Source organism: Scyliorhinus canicula, chromosome 17, assembly GCF_902713615.1.
Source record: "Scyliorhinus canicula chromosome 17, sScyCan1.1, whole genome shotgun sequence".
Classification (NCBI taxonomy): Eukaryota; Metazoa; Chordata; class Chondrichthyes; order Carcharhiniformes; family Scyliorhinidae; genus Scyliorhinus; species Scyliorhinus canicula.
In genome coordinates, this window is record NC_052162.1 from 29,976,517 (window position 1) to 29,984,745 (window position 8,229).

Here is an 8,229-nt window from a genome sequence, read left to right on the forward strand (position 1 = left end):
CTCAGCAGTATTGCTAAGTAGCCTTATATGGTGTGTGTCTGGCTCTGCCAATCATATTTTGGTTCCTCCCCTTTTCCAGCATGATCTTCTGTGCCTACTTTCTTTGGTAGTTCTGCAGTTAAGAATCATACCCTGGGACGGCAAGAAAGGTGTCTTTAATGCTGGACTATTCTTACACTTGTCAACTCACAGCTTATTGAGTTCACAAGATCAGCTCAATGAGAATGGCTATTCCCATCCTTCCAACCCTACAGTTACTTCTTAAATAAATTCATTGCGCTGAGGACCACAAACCTTCCTGGGAGTCCAGTTGCGGATCACTCTCAGTATACATAAATGCACCCTGATCTCAGCCCTAAACTTACCTACCTGGCTGAACCTAAAGCTTCTTATGGTGCTACCTTATCAAAAAAATGATAATGCGTTGGGACTTCCTCTTTTGTTAAGTATATTAAACACTGTTGTAACACCTTCCCAGAGATATCCCTTTGTGAGTACGAAGAGATCTAGCTTAAAATCTGCTCTTCAAAATTATTTCCTTCAAAATTATCAGCCTCCTGGTGCAAAGGTAAGCTATCTTTGGGACCCATGTGGTTCTTTACAGTGGCATGAGCAAAGGTGTATGCAGTACTCCAAGTCTGGTCTGAAAATAATGTATAGTTTCAGCAAAGGCTTCTGACAACGTGAACTGGATTGATTTAGCAATGTAAGACAGCAATCATATATACTGTCAGCATTCAACATTTAGACATGTTGAATGATGAGGCAACTCCACTAAATCTCCTTGATCAAGTTGTACACCTGTAGAGTACACATGCCTCTTACTTATTACTCCCAAAACACAATTTCAATTGTCCATATTTTATTCCATTTTCCATTAATCATTCCAAGTGCACATCGTGTTGAGCTGCCTTTGCAATGTCACTTGCCTTTTTCTCCCCCAAGCTTTATGTTTATCGGTGAATTTAATTTTCCAATGTAATTCCCGGTCAAGACTCCTGGTGCACGCTGCATTGTATCTCAGCCATTGCAACCCCTGCTGATTGATTCTTAGCCCTAGAAGCTTCCCATGTCTATTGACGTAGACAACATGCATGCTCATGTCTATTTCTGTGGGGGGCTAGTTTTCCCTGGAACATTTCACCAGTAGGGTTGCCAACCCTCCAGCATCGGCCTGGAGTCTCCAGGAATTGAAGACCAATCTCCAAGAATCTGTTGTGTTCAACCATGGAGAAAATCAACGGAACATTATTTGGTAATTTTCTTTGAACAGATATGAAACATATGGAAAATGGGGGGGGGGTTATTGTTTAGCTGACAAGTCAAGCATCGTCCAATTGGGTAAATAGTATTTTTGGTTTCCAATTGGCCAGGAAGGCAGTGTGTGTCACAAGGGTGGACGTGTTGGTCGACCAATGTCTCGGGTGGGGGAAGACATGTGATAAAACCTCCAGGGATAGATACCACATGGTTGCCGGTAGCTGTGGGGTGAGGGGTGCCAGCACCAGGCAGTCTCTTCTAGGTGTATAACAAGGTTTTACTTGTTTGGCCATGTTGGGGAGGTACCTTCATGGAGTCTGGGATAGGATTCGAGCCAGCGGTTTGGAGGCAGGGAAGGACACCCACTACAACTCCCATCCCCCCAGGTCCCACTCCTCCAGTTCATTCAATTCCCTTTAATGATGATGCCCGCAGAACTTAGTTGATAAAGGAGTCTGCTCTTATCAAATAGTTTTTCCAAGTATCAGATGTGTGTGGTGCATGTCCCAGTTCTCTCGTTCGCCTGTGGACGGCCGGAGCGTTGGGATTTCCACCGCTTTACCGCTAAAGTTACATCCGCAACGCTTGTTAAAATTCATCCCAATTTCATAGAGTTATCATAGAATCCACAGCACGGATTTCTCCCCTTAGCCGAGGAGTGCGGATTCCAGGTTGATCAGACTGTCGCTTCTAAAGTCTGTTATTTTATCGAGCTGTTTCCACGCGGGGGGAGGGGGGGCAGTTTCTATTTTGTTTTCTGATAATTGATTTGTCCAGCTTTTAAATATTGAGGTTAATGGGCCTGAGGGTGTGACTGCATTCACTGTGAGACGAACCTCCCCAATGTCCATGGGTTCGCTCTTTAGTTCATTATCGCTACAATACATCATGGGTTCGTTTGTATTCAAGCCCCATGTATGGAGACACCGCTCCACTGATACCACATTCTCAGGATGCGTGTTTGCTAACACTGGTTAAATATTCAACGCTTAACAGCAAAACAAATAATTCCTAATTAAATCGAGTGTCAGCCCGCAACAACCCCCCCACCCCGCCCCCCGCAATCGCCAGCCTGCCTGCTCTTTGCCAATTATTACAGCAACAAAACATCATTCAGACCAGAAGCCCTGGCCACATACACACACAGACACACACAGCTGTGCATGTTTACATGTGCAATTGCCTAAGGATAGATGAAAATAATGTGCAGGACGGCTGTTTGTTTGGCCAAAGGCTAAGTAAATATGCAAGGTTGTTTTCCACCACCGGGTTTTAATCGTCAGCCCTCATGTGATATTCAGCAGCAAGCTACAACGCTGCACCTTTTGAATTAGCAGAGGGGAAATCATTGCCACGGTCCCAGAGGTTGCTTCAGTGAGTGAAGATGGGACATCTGGGCAACCAATTTTTTTAAAATGGCAACCCTATTTTTTAAAAAGTTCATAAATGACTGGTGTGCTGGGTGCTAAAACGATCGTCTGGCTGGTTGCCTTATCGGGGCAGGCAAGCAAAATAATAATAGCTCTGCCCACCACGTAAACAAAAACCACAGCACAAGCTGGTCGAGCATTCAGAAACGGTTTTTAACAAGAGCCTAAATCGAGAGGCTTGAATTTCCTTTCCGCGGGGTTATTGGGAAAGTCCCTCCCGAAATAAACAGACTGGGAATCAATGGGACATTGACGCGGCCGGAGTCCATTAATTATTAATTCACATTCGCCCACAAATCTCCTGTCCAGTCTTTTGGGTACCTCTGTGAGTTACTTCATCCATCCCTGGGAGCATCGTTTGTATTCAAGCCTGGGATCAGTCCACAGCCAGCAGATTTTTCGAAAGTGCATCAGTTTAACGAGAGCTGACTGAGTTGGTTATTTCCCCTCTGACTCAGTTGACTTGTAGAATGAAGCTGGGAGTGGTGGTGGTGGGTGGGGGGGAGAAAACGTGACTGTTAAAATAGTTCTTCGTAAATGGCAAATGGAGGAAAGACTGCCTACAGTTTGCCACTCCAGCCTCTCTGTGCACACAGGTCCATCTGAGCAGACCTTCCACCTTCAGCCCAAGGCAGTCAGTCACAGGCTGCTGGATGGATGGGTTCGGATTCCGTGTCCACTGTGTCCATTTTCTTTCATGCAATTACATTTTTCAATTCCATCCCATTGAACGTTGGAAAAACAAATAACCCCACTGCCTCGCACCGCAATGCCATCATTTCAAACCCTCAAACGCTGTCAGGTTTTTTAAAAAAACCATTCCCCCCCTCCCCCAAATTTTTTTCTTTGCTTTTAAAAGATAAGCAATCTAACGCACTGGAATAGTTTAAGAGACTTATATTTACCTGCAGGCTCGGTTCCCCGTGATTTCCCCCTTCATAAATCGGCACAGTTACCTTTTCGTTTACAACGCAGCAATTGTTACTAACGTTACCATTCTGGAAGACAATAACATAGAAAACGCCGGTGATCGTAGGATCCCAAATCATTTAAAATTCATATCTTCACATGACCGTTGTGAAAATTAACTTTTCCAGCGTTGACATCCATCGTAAGACACTGCCTTTTGTTATTTAAACAAAAAAACGTGTCCAAAGGCTTATTATATCCGGACAGGTTCGATTTCCTTGCAAAAGTGTCACTCCCTCTCCCTTTGTCAGATCCCTCTGTGGGACCTGGTCGCGTTGTTCTCCAGCGACACAGCGAAGCCCAAGAGCTGGGCTTTCATTCCCAGAACCTCCCAACAATAAGCGGCACACTGCGCCTACCCGGCAGAATTCTCCAGCATGTTGGATAGGGCAGTAACTCTCCGAACGGTTCTGCATTGGCGTGAGAGCCGTCAGTCAATCATCCTTTCGCTCAGAGCCTGCTCCAGCAGTCCGGCTGACACACACACACACACACACTGTGCGTGCAACACAAGCTCACCACACCGGAACAGTGACAGGTAAGTTACCAGCCTCTTCCCTTCAAATCCCCCCTTTCCTCACTTCTTTCTGCCACTTCAGTTGCTCCCTTTCTTACTCCCTTTTTATTTTGTGTCCATCCTCCTGCTTTCAAAGATAAATGTTCCCGGTGTTTGGGCAGAGGGTGGCAATACTGCAGACTCCGGTGTACATGTGGTGCTGTGAGCGAGCTTGTAGATCAGTTTCGGATGATAGAATCTACTAGATGTCTCCCCCCCCCCCCCCCCCCCCCCATCCTTTTTCTTTCACGGCTCAGAATAGATGCGATTAAGCCTGAATCACTCAAGACATCTGAACCAATTCTTGACCCCACTGGCACTGGCCACCGGCAGAAATTGGGAATATTTTGGATGATCCTCACAATCTCCAAAAGAAGAATCGAACTTGGATTGACACGGTATCTGTCTCCACTTTAGAAATTTCAAAATCACTCTGTGGCCAATGGCGCTCCTTTGAAGTCAGGTCACTGTTACACTATAGGAGGTCTAACAGGCAGCATGTGCACTGAAATAAATAGCCTGATGGTTTGTTTCTGAGATGGCAGGACAACTCTCCTTTGAATAGTGTCATCGGGTACTTTACATCCATGGAGATGGCACCTCCAGTGGTCCCGTATCCTGGTGGGCCAGCCTAGATTCTGGGCTCAAGCCTGGTGAGTGGAACTTGAACTCACGACGTCCTGAATCAGAGGCAAGCATGTTACACTGAGCCCAGGGTGGCACTAACAAAGAGCCAAGTGTGTAGTCTTTTATATAGTTACACCATTCCTAATTTACCAATTCCCACACATTATTCTCTCAACATCATATATACAGGTGCTGGCAAGGAGGGTAAAATAATGTGGACCCAGGTAAAAACTGGAGTAGGAAGAGAATAAATGATTAATGATATGTAACAAAATTAAGTATTTGTTGCAAACGGATTATTTTCAATTTGGACCTGTAGAATCATTGAATTTACAGAAGGAGGCCATTCAGCCCATCATTTCTGCACTGACCTTTGGAAAGAGCACCCTACTTAAGCCTGCACCTCCACCCTATCCTTGTAACCCCATCTAACCTGGACACTAAGGGGCAATTTAGCACGGCCAGTCCACCTAACCTGCACATCTTTGGACTGTGGCAGGAAACCGGAGCAAGGCGGAGGAAACCCACGCAGACACGGGGAGAAGATGTAAACTCCACACAGACAGTTACCCAAGGCTGGAATTGAACCCAGGACCCTGGAGCTGCGAGGTAGCAGTGCTAACCACTGTGTTGCCGTGCTGCCCTTTACTTTCTCTGTATGAAAGCTACAGATTGTGCAGCCAATGTAGGTTGATTGGGGGGAGGGGGAATGTGGGGAGAATTGTAGCCCAATCTGAATTGCGACCAGAGTTGAATAGTGGAGATACGTGAGTATTCTGGAGATAATTTTCATGTCAATCGAAGGACATCAGAGAGTCTGTATGCAAAACTTTTCTATAGCAAATTAGGTAAATTGGAGGGAATTTACAAGAGGGCAGATGGACGGATTGGACTCAGGTAAATCAAAGAAGCAGTTGTTCAGTCCACATTTCTAACAAATATAAATGTTTTTGTGCTAGAATTGGGCTCTTCTCATTGCTGAATCAAAATCCAATTTCAGTGTTGAATGCTTCAGCTAAATCAGCAATCCTTGTGCGGTGTTGGTGAATGGCATAATTCATCAGCTCTTGAATGTAAAATAATTATGTATTAAAAGTAGTCAGCAAAGATTAAGAGGATTGTTTTCATTGTAAGTATCCCTCAACCACCAATCAAGATAACATTTTAAAAAACATTTCAATATTTCAAACTGAATTTGTTTTCACAAACCACACCTGGATAACCATGTGCAGTTTTGCTCCCCTGAGATCAGGATAGACTTCCCTTAGGCAGGGTACGACAAAGGTTTGCCCGATTGATTCCTGAGCGAGTTGTCCTTCAAGTAAGGGTTGAGTAGAATTTGCTTACATTGTTCAGTGTTTAGCAGAAGGAAAGGTGATCTCGTAGAAATGTATGAAATTCTTAAAGGACTTGGAGGATTGATGTTCAGAGGTTGCTTCAGCTGTCGAAAGACAGGGAGGTGGTAGTATAGTGGTATTATCACTGGACTAGTAATCCAGAGACCCAGGGGTCTCAGGTTTAAATCCCGCCACTGCAGATAGTGAAATTTGAATCTGGAATTAAAAGACGAATGATGACCATGAAACCATTATTGAGTGTCGTAAAAACCCAAGGAAATCTGCCATCCTTACCTGGTCTGGCATGTAAGTGACTCCAGAGCCACTACAACGTGGTTAACTCTTAACTGCCCCCTCAAGGGAAATTATTGATGGGCATAAATGTTGGCACAGCCTGCGATGCCTATGTTCCATGAAAAAATAAAAAAGACATTTAAAACTGGAAGGCAGAGTCTCAAGATAAACGGTTGGTCAGTTAGGACTGAGGTGAGGAGGAATTTCTTCATTAAGAGAGCTATGAATCTTTGGAATTCTCCACCCCAGAGGGCACTGGTTGCCCTGTCTTTGAGTATATTCAAGGCAGACGTCAATAGATTCTTGGCACTCAGAGAATCAACAGATTTGGGATCAAGTGGAAAAATGGGGTTGAGATAGAGGTTTAGTTCCAAGGGACCAAATAGCTTATTCCTACTCCTGTTTAGTATGTTCTTCTGTCTTTGTGGGGAAAAGCGAATATCAATTTAATGCTGTTTTCTAATTATTTACTTTGCCAAAAGGAAAATGCACTTATGTTCTCTTTTAAATTTTGCTTGTAATTTATTTTGTTTATAATTATGTCACCATGTCTATTTCTAAGCATCCGCATACTCTTGAATACCTTTTGTCAAGCGGTAGAGATTTCCTTTATGCATTTTCCTCTGCCTCAAAATTGCGAAGAATTGATTTAAAGTTCCCATCTGTTAGATTGAAGATCACTGACCAGAGCAATGCTGAGGCACACACAATTGGGTAGATCCCAGTTTGAATCCCAGTCTGCACTGAGCAGGTTTTCACCAGCACGGCACTTGGTGTATTACAATTGGCCTCACCAGTGAGGGAGAAATTAACTAAGGATCCCACTAAAAGGGCAGCACGGTGGCGCAGTGGTTAGCACTGCTGCCTCACGGCACCGAGGTCCCAGGTTCAATCCCGGTCACTGTCCGTGTGGAGTTTGCGTGGGTTTCGCCGCCACAACCCAAATATGTGCGGGGTAAGTGGATTGGCCACGCTAAATTCATGAAGTCGCTCATGAAACTGGACCTCAGTGCACTGTTTGCATTTTCAGACAATATTGAGATGCAACTGAGAGAAAACATAGGAAAAAATAATGGGCAAGGTTCGCCAGAAGCCGACGCCGTAATCGGGAAACGCGAATGGACGGTGAATTGATTCGATGCAGACATCGCAGCAGCGGCTGATTTAGCGTCAACTCGCCATTCTCTGTCGGCTCGACAGCAATGTTAATGCGTTCTGGAAAGCACATACAGTAAACGCTGTTTGCATATTATTAGCGGACTAAACCCAGTATTCTCTGGGAACTCCGCAATTCTTGGCCTCCAATGGTCCGGGAAATGCCACGGTTTACCTGTGCTTTTAAACATCATGAAACAGGCGTCGCGGCTGAGGAGGGAGAGAGAGGTTGTAGGACACAGAGAGGCGTGACTGTGGGCTGCCGGGATGTATACTGGATGGGCTGGCTGGGGAGGGGGGGCCATGCCAGGGCCGGCAGGGGGGAGGATGGGAGGGCGGACCGTGGAGCTGGCGTGACCCCCCACGGGATTGGGGCGGTGTCCAGTCATGGACCGCCATTGCCACGACCTGCAAGGCAGCCACCTTGCTGCGCACCCCACTGACCACCCACCTTGGCACTTGTTCTGCAGAGAGACACCGGCCGTATGGGTGCCCCAAACCCACCACCCCCACACCTCACCCTCTGCCAGAGCTACCACATCAACCCATGGGCAGGACATCATTGGCCCATCCAGGGCAATGCTCACACTAGCCCCTATGG

At 45.7% G+C, this 8,229-nt stretch overlaps 1 protein-coding gene across 4 annotated transcripts in view; it reads right to left on the bottom strand.

Annotated features, from left to right (window-relative positions):
* The window catches only part of LOC119952024 (short transient receptor potential channel 5-like), a 175,445-nt gene extending 171,104 nt beyond the window's left edge, over positions 1–4,341 (bottom strand). The window contains exons 1-2 of one of the 4 annotated variants that reach the window (XM_038775494.1): positions 4,241–4,341; positions 3,596–3,688 (exon numbers count right to left, since the gene is read on the bottom strand). The gene's annotated coding sequence lies outside the window, so the exon portion shown is untranslated. Of the gene's footprint in view, positions 1–3,011; positions 3,167–3,595; positions 4,158–4,240 lie in introns of those variants that run through there. The other 3 variants (XM_038775492.1, XM_038775493.1, XM_038775491.1) reach the window with 3 other exon arrangements.
* Positions 4,342–8,229: the final 3,888 nt, after the last annotated feature.